We start from the raw sequence: 13,356 nt of genomic DNA, 5'->3' as shown, positions 1-13,356 counted from the left end.
CCAGCTGTCTGACACAGGCTTCCTGGTGGTAATTGGAATCAGTTAGTCAGATAGTCTCTCAGTCATGTCCGACTCTTTGCGACCCCATGGACTGCAGCACGCCAGGCCTCCCTGTCCATCACCAACTCTCAGTTCACTCAAACTCATGTCCATCGAGTTGGTGATGCCATCCAACCATTTCATCCTCTGTCGTCCCCTTCTCCTCCCGCCTTCAATCTTTCCCAGCCTCAGGGTCTTTTCCAATGAGCCAGTTCCTCGCATCAGGTGGCCAAAGTACTGGAGTTTCAGCTTCAACATCAGTCCTTCCAATGAATATTCAGGACTGATCTCCTTTAGGATGGACTGGTTGGATCTCCTTGCAGTCCAAGGGACTCTCAAGAGTCTTCTCCAACACCACACTTCAAAAGCATCAATTCTTTGGTGCTCAGCTTTCTTTATAGTCCAATTCTCACATTCATACATGACTACTGGAAAAACCATAGCCTTGACTAGACGAACCTTTGTTGGCAAACTAATGTCTCTGCTTTTTAATATACTGTCTAGACTTGTCATAACTTTTCTTCCAAGGAGTAAGCGTCTTTTAATTTCATGGCTGCAGTCACCATCTGCAGTGATTTTGGAGCCCCCCAAAATAAAGTCTGCCAATGTTTCCACTATTTCCCCATCTATTTGCCATGAAGTGATGGGACCAGATGCCATGATCTTGATTGTGCTGGAATCAAGATTGCTGGGATAAATATCAATAACCTCAGATATGCTGATGACACCACCCTTATGGCAGAAAGTGAAGAAGAACTAAAGAGTCTCTTGATGAAAGTGAAAGAGGAGAGTGAAAAAGTTGGCTTAAAACTCAACATTCAGAAAACTAAGATCATGGCATCCAGCAACTGGAATCACTAAGTCATTATTCCAGGCTACCCTTGTGGCGCAGCTACTGGTAAAGAATCTGCCTGCAGTGCAGGAGACCTGGGCTCGATCCCTGGGTGGGGAAGATCCCCTGGAGAAGGAAAAGGCTATGCCCTCCAGTATTCTGGCCTGGGGAATTCCATGGACAAGTAGATTCAAGGGAGCAGATCTGACAGATAGAGTGCTTGAAGAACAATGGATGGAGGTTTGTGACATTAAACAGAAGGCAGTGTGCAAGACCACCCCCAAGAAAAACAAATGGAAAAAGGCAAAATGGTTGTCTGACAAGGCCTTACAAATAGCTGAGAAGAGAAGTGAAAGTCAAAGGAGAAAAGGAAAGATATACCCATTTGAATGCAGAGTTCCAAAGAATAGCATGGAGCCATAAGAAAGCCTTCCTCAGTGATCAGTGCAAAGAAACAGAGGAAAATAATAGAATGGGAAAGACTAGAGATTGCTTCAAGAAAATTAGAGATGCTAAGGGAACATTTCATGCAAAGATGGGCATAATGAAGGACAGAAATGGTATGAACCTAACAGAAGCAGAAGATATTAAGAAGAGGTGGCAAGAATACACAGAACTGTACAAAAAAGATCTTCATGACCCAGATAATCATGATGGTGTGATCACTCACCTAGAGCCAGACATCCTGGAATGTGCAGTCAAGTGGACCTTAGGAAGCATCACTATGAACAAAGCTAGTGGAAGTGATGGAATTCCAGTTGAGCTACTTCAAATCCTAAGAGAGGATGCTGTGAAAGTGCAGCATTCAATATGCCAGCAAATTTGGAAAACCCAGCAGTGGCCACAGGACTGGAAAATGTCAGTTTTCATTCCAATCCCAAAGAAGGGCAATGACAAAGACTGTTTAAACTACCTAGCAAAGTAATGCTCAAAATTCTCCAAGCCAGGCTTCAGTAGTACATGAACCATGAACTTCCAGATGTTCAAGTTGGATTTAGAAAAGACAGAGGAACCAGAGATCAAATTGCCAATATCCCCTGGATCATAGAAGAAACAAGAGAATTCCAGAAAAACATCTACTTCTGTTTTATTGACTATGCCAAAGCCTTTGACTGTGTATATCACAACAAACTGTGGAAAATTCTTCAAGAGATGGGAATACCAGACCACCTTAACTGCCTCCCGAGAAATCTGTATGCAGGTCAAGAAGCAACAGTTTAGAGTCAGACATGACTGAGTGACTGAAGTCACTATGCCGATTATTGAACTGATTTTTAAGTTGCTGTGCCCAGTTACTCAGTTGTGTCCAACTCTTTGTGACCCCATGAGCTGTAGCCCACCAGGCTGTTGTGTCCATGTGATTCTCCCGGCAAGAACACTGGAGTGATGTAATCATAGACCCAGATTCCCACTCCTCTGTTTGCAGAGCCATTTTTATCATATTACACTTCTCTCCATCGCAGATAACTTCCTCAGTTCTTTTGTCCTGTCATTCTTTCCTTCTTTCAACAACTGCCTGTGCCGGGGTCTAAGCCATGGGGACAAAGCTGACCCACAGACCGTGTTCCTTCTCACAGGTGAGCCCACTGTTATACAGCAGAGAGAGAAGGCAACAGACGATGTGCAGGCCAGGGACTGACCTGAGCTGGGAGGAACTGAAATAAAGCCAGCGAGGAGGCGGACAGCTGCGGGCACAGGAGCAGCAGGACCCACAGGTGTGAGAGGGCGCAGGCCTAACTACAGAGGACAGGACGGCGGATGGAGCAGGAGAGCAGGCCGAGAGGGCAGGAGAGCAGGCCGGAAAGGCGCGGGCACGGCAGGAGAGGCCTTGGTGCACGCCCCAGGAGCGAGGTCGTCTGCTCCGGGCTTTTTAAAGACCCATCCTATGGAAAACAGTACAGCAGTTCCTCCAAAGGTTAAACGGAATTACCATGTGATCCAGCAATTCCACTTTGGGGCCAATACCCAGAATAATTGAAAGCAGGAGCTCAAGTATTTGCACGCCTACGTTTACAGCAGCATTATTCACAACAGCCAAAAGGTGGAGACGAGCCAGGTGTCATCGGTGGATGAATGAAGAAGCAAAACGTGGTCCGCCCGTAGGATGGGAGTGTGGCTCAGCCTTAACAAGGAAGGAGACTGTGACACCTACGACGACGTGGATGAGCTTTGAGGACGTACCTGCTAAGTTAAATAGCCCAGTCAGAAAAGGACAAATACTGCGTGGTCCCATTTATGGGAGGTCCCTAGAGGAGTCAGATCCACAGAGAGCTGAATGGGGCTTGTCAGGGGCTGGGGAGTGAGTGTATTTAGTGGAGACAGTTTCATTTGGGAAGATAAAAACTTCGGTGCTGGATGGTGGTGATGGTTGTTCAACAAAGTGAATGTGCCCTAGGCCCACAGAACTGTGCAGTTAAAGCACCTAAAAGGGCGAAGTCTATGTCATGTGTATTTTACCACAACTTAAAAAAATTACATTTAAAATGTCCAGTCTTGCTCCTAAGCAAGCAATGGGCTGGAGAGGGAAGCATGAGGCTGGGAGCCAAGTCAAGGGTGTCCCCGTGTCTGGACGAGAGATGCCGGGGCCAGAACACACCATGCAGGAGGCCCCGCAGGCGGCCAGGGTGGCCAGACGCTGGGTAGCCTTTGGAGACAGGAACTGGCTGGGAGGCGGGGCTCTGGCTGGGAGGCGGGGCTCTGGCTGGGAGGCAGGGCTCGGGGAGGGCGAGAGGGGCCACCTCCTGGGTGCGGGGCTGAGGCACCAGCGCGGTCAGGCGGGGATGCCAGGGACAGTGAACCTGGGCGTGAAGGTGAGGGCTGAGCTGCGACCCTGCCGGGGGTCCGAGGCGTCTAAGAAAGGTCGCCAGAGCCAGGCCAGTGGCAGGCGGGTCCCCGGAGCCAGGCCAGCGGCATGTGGGTCCTGTCGGGGCATTTCTGACTAGGCAGGAGCTGACATGGCCAAAAGCACATCAGCATGACGGGAATGGCAGACACGTGACTGGGAAGGAAGGCCATTTTCCTGCCGTTGGAAAATATTTATACAGCACTTTCAATGAAAAGACACACAGACATTCTATTTTAAGGCATAATAGCGCAGGAGAAGGGAGACGCACTGAGCTCACGTGGAAAAGATAGCAAGGCTGCCAGCTTCAAAGGACCGAGGAAGTGGCGACGCTAGAGAGCAAAGGCCTCCGAGGGGGCTGAGCCCAGGTTGGTCTCGTGAATCCAAGCGCCAGACTCACCAGCCCGCGCTCTGCCTGTTGTCCCCTGACCTGACTTCACAGACTTGCTCCCGTGACATCCTGTTTGTCAACAGCAAGTGAAATCCAAGAGAACCTTCTCATGTAGGTTTAAAATCAGCCCTTCGAGGGGAGTGCGCCTGTGAGGGTTTTGCCTGTAAGACCGAGAACAACCTGGAGCCTCAGTCGGCCCGCAGAAACCTCTCAGGCCTTGGTGGTCCCACGGGGCCCTGTGGCCAGTCTGCCAGGGACAGCTCTGAGCCTCACAGGTTTCTCTCTCCCTGAACCAGACATCTTGGAATGTGAAGTCAAGTGGGCCTTAGAAAGCATCACTATGAACAAAGCTAGTGGAGGTGATGGAATTCCAATTGAGCTATTTCAAATCCTGAAAGATGATGCTGTGAAAGTGCTGCACTCAATATGCCAGCAAATTTGGAAAACTCAGCAATGGCCACAGGACTGGAAAAGGTCAGTTTTCATTCCAATCCCAAAGAAAGGCATGCCAAAGAATGCTCAAACTACCACACAATTGCACTCATCTCACACGCTAGTAAAGTAATTCTCAAAATTCTTCAAGCCAGGCTTCAGCAATACGTGAACCGTGAACTTCCTGCTGTTCAAGCTGGTTTTAGAAAAGGCAGAGGAACCAGACATCAAATTGCCAACATCTGCTGGATCATGGAAAAAGCAAGAGAGTTCCAGAAAAATATCTATTTCTGCTTTATTGACTATGCCAAAGCCTTTGACTGTGTGGATCACAATCAACTGTGGAAAATTCTGAGAGAGAATACCAGACCACCTGACCTGCCTCTTGAGAAATCTGTATGCAGGTGAGGAAGCAACAGTTAGAACTGGACATGGAACAAAAGACTGGTTCCAAATAGGAAAAGGAGTACATCAAGGCTGTATATTGTCACCCTGCTTATTTAACTTCTATGCAGAGTACATCATGAGAAATGCTGGACTGGAAGAAGCACAAGCTGGAATCAAGATTGCCGGGAGAGATATCAGTAACCTCAGATAGGCAGATGACACCACCCTTATGGCAGAAAGTGAAGAGGAGCTAAAAAGCCTCTTGATGAAAGTAAAAGTGGAGAGTGAAAAAGTCAGCTTAAAGCTCAACATTCAGAAAACGAAGATCATGGCATCCGGTCCCATCACTCTATGGGAAATAGATGGAGAAACAGTGGAAACAGTGTCAGACTTTATTTTGGGGGCGGCTCCAAAATCACTGCAGATGGTGATTGCAGCCATGAAATTAAAAGACGCTTACTCCTTGGAAGAAAAGTTATGACCAACCTAGATAGCATATTCAAAAGCAGAGATATTACTTTGTCGACTAAGGTCCGTCTAGTCAAGGCTATGGTTTTTCCAGTGGTCATGTATGGATGTGAGAATTGGACTATGAAGAAGGCTGAGTGCCAAAGAATTGATGCTTTTGAAGTATGGTGTTGGAGAAGACTCTTGAGAGTCCCTTGGACTGCAAGGAGTTCCAACCAGTCCATTCTGAAGGAGATCAGCCCTGGGATTTCTTTGGAAGGAGTGATGCTAAAGCTGAAACTCCAGTACTTTGGACACCTCATGCGAAGAGTTGCCTCATTGGAAAAGACTCTGATGCTGGGGGGGATTGGAGGCAGGAGGAGAAGGGGATGACCGAGGATGAAATGGCTGGATGGCATCACGGACTCGATGGACGCGAGTCTGAGTGAACTCTGGGAGTTGGTGATGGACAGGGAGGCCTGGCGTGCTGCGATTCATGGGGTCGCAAAGAGTCGGACACGACTGAGCGACTGAACTGAACTGAACTGAACTGAATGGAGGGCGGAAACCGAAACTAAAGTGCCCTGGGGCCTCCCGCCCTCAGAAGGCCCTGGGGAGGGTCCTCCCCACGCCTCCAGGCTCTGGGGGCTGCAGGCAGGCCGCGGTCTGCAGACAAAGCCCTCTGAGGCCTGCCTTGTCATCACATGGTGACCTCCTGTGTGTCTGTCCCTCTCCTCATGACGACACTGGGCACAGAACTTAGGGCCCACCCTCACCCAGGATGACCTCATGTTAACTTGATAGTCAAGGCTATGGTTTTTCCTGTGGTCATGTGTGGATGTGAGAGTTGGACTATAAAGAAAGCTGAGTGCCAAAGAATTGATGCTTCTGAGCTGTGGTGTTGGAGAAGACTCTTGAGTCCCTTGGACTGCAAAGAGATCCAGTCAGTCAGTCCTAAAGGAGATCAGTCCTGGGTGTTCATTGGAAGGACTGATGTTGAAGCTGAAACTCCAATCCTTTGGCCACCTGATGCAAAGACCTGACTGACTCATTTGAAAAGACCCTGATGCTGGGAAAGATTGAAGGTGAGAGGAGAAGGGGGTGACAGAGGATGAGATGATCGGATGGCATCACCGACTCAATGGACATGTATTTGAGCAAGCTCTGGGAGATGGTGATAGATTGGGAGGCCTGGCGTGCTGCAGTCCATGGGGTCACAAAGAGTCGGACACAACTGAGCAACTGAACTGAACTGATTTCTGCAAAAACCTTATTTCCAAAGAAGTCATATGTAAAGGCACTGGGGGCTAGGACTTGACCTGTGTCTTCAGGAGATATAGTTTAACCCACAACGGTGACCCACCCAGACTGTGAAGCCCACAGACTAACAGGCGTGTGAGTGCCAAGTGCAGCATTTGTTCTAGTACAAGAGAATCCTCAAGGAGCAATATTTTCTCAGATAAGACACCAGGCTCGATGGCCAAAGTTGATAACAAATGACTGTGTCTCTGGCTGGAGAATCATTTCTGCAGGGCACTGGTTCCAGGAATTAGCTTTTAGATTTTGTGAAATCAAGCAGATCCTTTCATGTCAAAAAATATTTGTGATTGCCTGCTGTATGCTGAGAGCGGAGCCAAGCAACACAAGGCAGGGACAGACCTGAGACCACAGATAGAAGGAAAAGGACCGAGTTCTTTCCTGGCAAAAGGAAGACTCTGCAGGACTTTCCTAGTGGTCTTAATGGAGGAGAATGAATGGTCTAGGGTGACCCAAAGCTAGACTTCCTCAGGGGAAATCGAAATGTCATCACGGACGCTTTTCATGACAGCGAAAATCCATGCCTGCCCGGTGAGTTTATTCAGCTCCAAGTGGCATAGCCAAAGGAAATAACAAAGCAGGAAAACACGGCAGAGGCAGCGGTGTTGGCTCTGCCAGCCTGGCAGGGTGCCCCCAAGACCGTGGCCGACCTGGCACTGTATAAGGGTCAGCGGGGGATGCTGGGCTAATCCGGGCCGGGCTGGCAGTGGGCTCAGGGCTGCCTGCCCCTCCAGCCAGAAGCTTCCTCCTCTGTTCCAAGAGTAGCTCTTTCCCAGAGAACTTATCTTTGACAACAGGGGCTCAAAAAGGTTTAAAAGAAAAAGACCAAAGGTTGGAAGTGACCGTGTGGATGGGGGCTGGGTGAGCAGCTTGATGATAAGCTCGGCCTCTTACACTGTTCTTCCAACCTTTGCACACTTGGCGTGTGCTGGGAGGTGCCTGTGGCCATGTGCCCCACAGGGCAGAGACCACCTGCCCTCCCCACCCCGTCTGAGGGGAGAGCCACTGCCTGGGCCCCTAGGGAGGTGGGGGACGGGCCCAGCCCCTGGAAAGAGGAATCTTCCTAGAGGGTAAAAACCCACCGAGAAAATGATGCTAGGAAGCCCCACAGCGCTGACCAGGAGGGCTGCAGAGTGGGGGCCCGAGCCTCCCCTGGGGGCAGAGCCAGGACCCCAGGGGCTCCCATGTAGAGACCCCAGTGCATGGGGTTGGGGGCTGACTCAGCCAGAGGGCCTGCATCACCTCGGCCAGGGCCAAGCGGGGGCCTCCCACAGCATGGGGCGCTAGCGCCCCCCGGAGCACTTGGGTTGGGGCCTGAGAACCTGCATTCCCCACAAGCCGGGTGGCACTGATGCTGGGGGTCTGGACTCCACCTTGAGAAGCTCGGCACCCATTGCTGGCTGGGCCGCTGGTAAGTGTCATCACCCACGTGTTGAGCAGATTCTGTGGTGTGCGTGCTACCTGTTTCTGCTGTTTTTACTCACGGGTAGAGAGGGAGCCTGGAGAGGCTGGTGGTGCCACACGACCCCAGCTTGGAAGCTCTCTCTTGCTCCTCTGTCCTCTGTCGCCAGCAGAGGAGGCAACAGCTGCGTCTGTCCTTGTACAGGGACCCCCCAGGGACAGGACTCCCTGCCTCCACACCACCGCCCACCCTCTAGGCCCCGCAGAGGGCTACGAGGATTCTGTCTGGGGCCTGAAGGCAACACTGTCCCCAGAGGCAGTGAGGGTGCAAGGAGAAGCTGCCAGGGCCCCACCATCAGCCCCCGCTCTGCCACTCAAGCCTGACCTCAGGTGGACCTGAATTTCCTGCAGGCCCCCCAAGTTTCCAAACCCTCAAGATATCAGGGTTTTAGGCTGCTTTTTTAGAAAATAAAATGAAATTCCCAGAATATCAAATTATCCATTTTTAAACGCAGCATTCCACGGCATCTGGCGCGTTCACAGGGTCCTGCAACCAGCACCTCCGCCCAGCCCTAAAACCAGCACCTCCGCCCAGCCCTAAGGCCGCTCACCCCAAAGGAACCCGCGTCCCACTGAGCAGTCCCTCCCCACCCCTCCCCCAGCCCAAAGAAACAGCCGCCGACTGCCTTCCGCCCGCGGACTGGCCTGAGCTGACACTTCATGGGCACAGAGTCGTGCCGCTCGCGCCTTCCGTGTCTGACGGCTCTCACCGAGCCCTGTGTTTTCTGAGGCTCCCGCACCGTGCGCCCCCGTCACCCCTGCCTGTGGCTGCAACAGCACACGCATCTAGCTGAGTTCTTCGCTAATCACGGACGTTTGCTTCGGTGACGGGAACCGAGCTTCTGTGAGTGCACGTGTGCAAGCATGTGTCTGGGTTGGTGATCAGCTCTTTGGGTCTGGTCCCCAGGGAGAGGGACAGGTCCGGGGTGCAGGGGGACATGGAGACAAGCTTGGAGGGCATCGTTTCCATCTCCACTTCTTACCAGCTGGGGCCCAGCGATCCAACACCTGCCTCTTCTGAGCTAGCTGCGGCAAAGGTCATCTGAACGCGTCTGGATCTGAAAGCGGGGCAGTGTTTACTAACGATCGACGGGCTCTTCATAGTCACACTGTCTCCAGTTTTAACTGGCAACAGTGAAGCTCCGCGGGCTGTGGAAATGACCTACTTCCACAGAGACCATAAACCGGATTTGCAGGGGCCCTCCGAACCCCCCAGCAGCCTGGGCTACCTGGGGACATGGCCCTGCCGCACCTCCAGTGAAGTGCAGAGAGGGAAGGGCTCAGCCCAGGCCCCCCAATCTCACGCTGTGTCCATCTTCCTCAGTGCCCATCCAGCCATGTACCGCCGGCTCTAGAACCTTCTCTGGCTCCCCGACACCTTCCAAACCAAACCAGGCCCTGATGAGGGGAGCTCACAGGCACTCGCAGCTCTCCCAGCAGCCTCTGCCCTGGCCCCTCCATGCGCCCTGCAGCCTGGCTCTGCTTCCTCACGCCCTCCGCTCCTGTGGGCCCCACTGCAGCCCCTCCAGCCCACCACCCTCATCCCACCTTCAACGTCGCCTCGCCGAGGGGTCGCCGCCCCACCCACCCACCAGGGGCCTGACCACATGGACCCACCAGGCCACCTGCTGCTCTGTTTGCTGGAGGCACAGGCCCCGCCTTGTCCCGTGTCACAGCGCTCCCTTGCTGACCTTGGGCGGGCTCCTGGTCGTGACTGTGGTCCATCCTTCCAAGAATGATGGGGAGGTTGGAGCCCCCAGAACTGAGGCCAGAGAGCCGAAGCTAGACAGTAGGTGTTTGTTGTTTATCTGCTTTATATACAGTAGTTGTGTGTGTTGTGTGTTGTTAATGATCCCAAATTCCTAATTTATCCCTTTTCCTGTTTGATGACAGCAAGTTTGTTTTCTATGTCTATGAATCTACTTCTGTTTTGTAAATAAGTTCATTTTGGATTCCACAAATAAGTGATATCATATGATATTTGTCTTTGACTTCACTCAGTATGATAACCTCTAGGTCCATCCAAGCTGCTGCGAATGGCCTTATTTCACGCTTTTAAATGGCTGCGTGGTGCTCCATTGTGAATATGACCACATCTTCTTTATCTTTCATCTGTCGATGGACATTTAAGTCACTTCTACGTCTTGGGGCTTCCCTGGGGGCTCAGTGGTAAAGAGTCTACTGCCAACGCAGGAGATGAAGGAGATGTGAGTTCCATCCCTGGGTTGGGAAGATCCCCTGGAGGAAGGAACACCAACCCCCTCCAGAGTTCTTGCCTGGGAAATCCCATGGACAGAGGGGCCTGGAGGGCTACCGTCCACGGAGTCACATAGAGTGAGCCAGGCTGAACAACAAAGCACACAGACTGGGCAGCAATGTGTCTCGGCTATTGCCAACATAGCTGCCGTGGAAGTGGCGCACACATTGAGTGGCAGATACTGGAAATCCTTTCAGTCCTGGAATGGATCCCACCTGGTCACAGTGCACGATCCCCTTGATCACACACTGTTAGATTCAGTCTGCTAGTATTTTGTTGAGGGTTTTTGAATCTTTATTAACCCGTGATATCAGCCTAAAACTTTTTGCATGTGATATCTTTATCTGATGTTGGTATCAGGGCGATGGTGACCTAATACAATGAGTTCAGAGGTGTTCCTTCCTCTGTGATTTGGTTTGTTTGTTTGTTTGTTTTCGGAAAAGTTTCAGAAGGATAGTTGTTAACTCTTCTCTAAGTATTTGATAGAATTCACCTGTGAAGACATCTGGTCCTGGACTTCTGCTTGTTAGGAGTTTTTAAGTTACTGATGCAGTTTCAGTACCAGTAACTTGTGCATTCATGTTTTCCATTTCTTCCTGATTCTGTCTCGAGAGAATTTACCTTTCTAAGAGTTTCCATTGCTTCAAGGTTGTCCATCTTATTCGTCCGAGTCACAGCACCATAGATGTCACGCGAGTGTATGTTCCTCGATTCTTTGTCTCGTCACCACAAAGATTTGGAGTGACGGACGTTAAAGCCCCCTCGGCGAGTCACAGCTCTCAGGTCTTGGATAGACCATGTTATAGCTCTCAGGTCTCCAATGGACCGTGTTATAGCTCTTAGACAAATCAGTGTTACAGCTCAGTGTTACCGCTCTATTTCATTTAGAAGAGAGCAGGAAAATCCATCTTTCAGGCGTGAGGGCACGTCGATCTAAAGACACGAGGAGAAGAGCGCCCCAGCATGCGAGAGGGAGCGAGAGCTGGCTCTGGCTCCTCTGTTTATACGTTTCTGTCTCCCTGGGCCTCTCCTGTGTAAATTGGGCCAGCCGGGCGTGGTGCTCGTTTTCCCTGAGGTCCTCACTCCTTGGACCTTCTTTTGTTTCATTTTTGTGGGCTTTTCCCTTCCTGTCTGTGGCCACCGCCATTTTGGACCCTTTTCCCTGTTCTGCCCACCTGACATGATTGACCTGTGGTCACTTGCAGTCATCTCTTGTGATCCTTTGTATTTCTGTGGTGCCCACTGTAACTTCTTTTTCATTTCTGATTTTATTGGTTTGAGTCCTGTTCCCTTTTTTCTTAATGAGTCTGCTTAGAGGCTTTAATCAATTTTGTCTTTTTTGAAGAACCACCTTTTCATTTCATTGATCTTTCCTATTGCTTTTCTAGTCTCTGTTTTGCTTGCTTCTGCTCTAATCTTTATGATTTATTTTGTCTACTTAAGCTTGTTTGTTCTTCTTTCTCCAGTTGCTTTCAGAACATCCTTCGGCATCGAGCGGCCCTCCAGCTCCCCACTGTAGACTGCCGCTGCCTCCTGCAGTGTTAGTGCCTCTCGTTTGCTCCCCTCCCCTCCGTGATCTTCTATACCCCAGGCTCGGGCCACTGGAACCCTCTCACAGCTCCCTGAGCTCAGTTACGAGGACAGTTTCCATTGCAGACGATAGACTCTCTACTCAAAGCGTAAGGCTGAGGGGGATTCTTTGTTTCTCTTGATGGGGAGGGATGCTGGTGGGACTGAAGAGAGAGCTGTGGGACTTGAGTTTCAGAAAAAGGAACTCAGATTCTGCCTAGTAGGTCCTCCTCCAAGCCCACTTCCTCTTATCAAACTCCTATTCATCCCTCAAGACCCACAAGTATGACCTCCTCCAAGAGGCCTCCCAGTACACCCCTAAGCAGAGGGGGCCCCTCCATCCTCTGGGATCTCAGAGATCATGTTTGTGCCTCTTTTATTGTGTTGGGAGTATTTTTTGCTACTCACCCACTTCCTCTAGGAACCTATGGCGTCTTCAAGGACACCTGCTCTGCGTTCTCCTGTCTCGCTCCTCTGAGCAGCCCATTCAAACACACGGTAGGCTTTCAATAAATAGAGGAAGTCAGGGTTAGCCTTCAGCCTGTGTCCTTCACTCTGCCTTGGGCCTAGGGACATAAAGGAGCTTCACGTCAGGACTCTGTGGCCTCCTGGTGGCAGGGGGGGCGGTGGTGGTGTGGCGGGGGGGCGGGGGGGCGGGGGGGGGGCTTGGTTCTTGCTCACTTAACACACGCAGACCGCCCCCTCAATGTTTGCTTACTTGATACACGTCACACTCGTCCTGGATAATTACAGGCTGCCGTGGATCTGTCTCTCCTGCCTTTGGAGGGTCCAAAAGCAATTACCATGCACCTCCCTGTGCTCACAAGACTGGAGTAATCAGGGCTAATGACATGGCACTTACTGTGTGATCGCCCTGCCGCTACGCTGTAATTACCATGTAATTAACTGGTCACCAGTTGCCGCGTAAACACGGCTTACACGGATGTGTCTGTGGCCTAAACAGCCCAACACACTCATTTTAATTTCAAAGTGTGGAATGGAAAACAGTTGGCTGGCAGATAGAGAGCCCGGGATGGGAAAACCGTTGAAGGACCCTCGGGAAAGAGGAAGAGGCCTTTGCCAGCGTCAGCTCACAGGTGTGGGACCAAGGGGGGGCAGGCCAGGAAGAGTGTCTGGGGGTCTCCTCGCACCAGCTGAAACCCTCTAAATCTTTCCAGTTCCCTTTTAAAAATTCATTACAAGAGTTATATGCAGTATAAACAACTTTAAAATATAAGGTATAAAAAAAACGGGAAAAATAACCTATAATCCTCAAATAATGACTATTAACATGTTGGTATTATTTATTGTCTATTTTTCCCGTGTATGGATACATGTATGATTTTTTGTAATAAAGATGGCTTATATAATAATGTTTTAAA

This window comes from Capricornis sumatraensis, chromosome 2, assembly GCF_032405125.1.
Source record: "Capricornis sumatraensis isolate serow.1 chromosome 2, serow.2, whole genome shotgun sequence".
Classification (NCBI taxonomy): Eukaryota; Metazoa; Chordata; class Mammalia; order Artiodactyla; family Bovidae; genus Capricornis; species Capricornis sumatraensis.
This window is presented reverse-complemented; position numbering follows the sequence as displayed.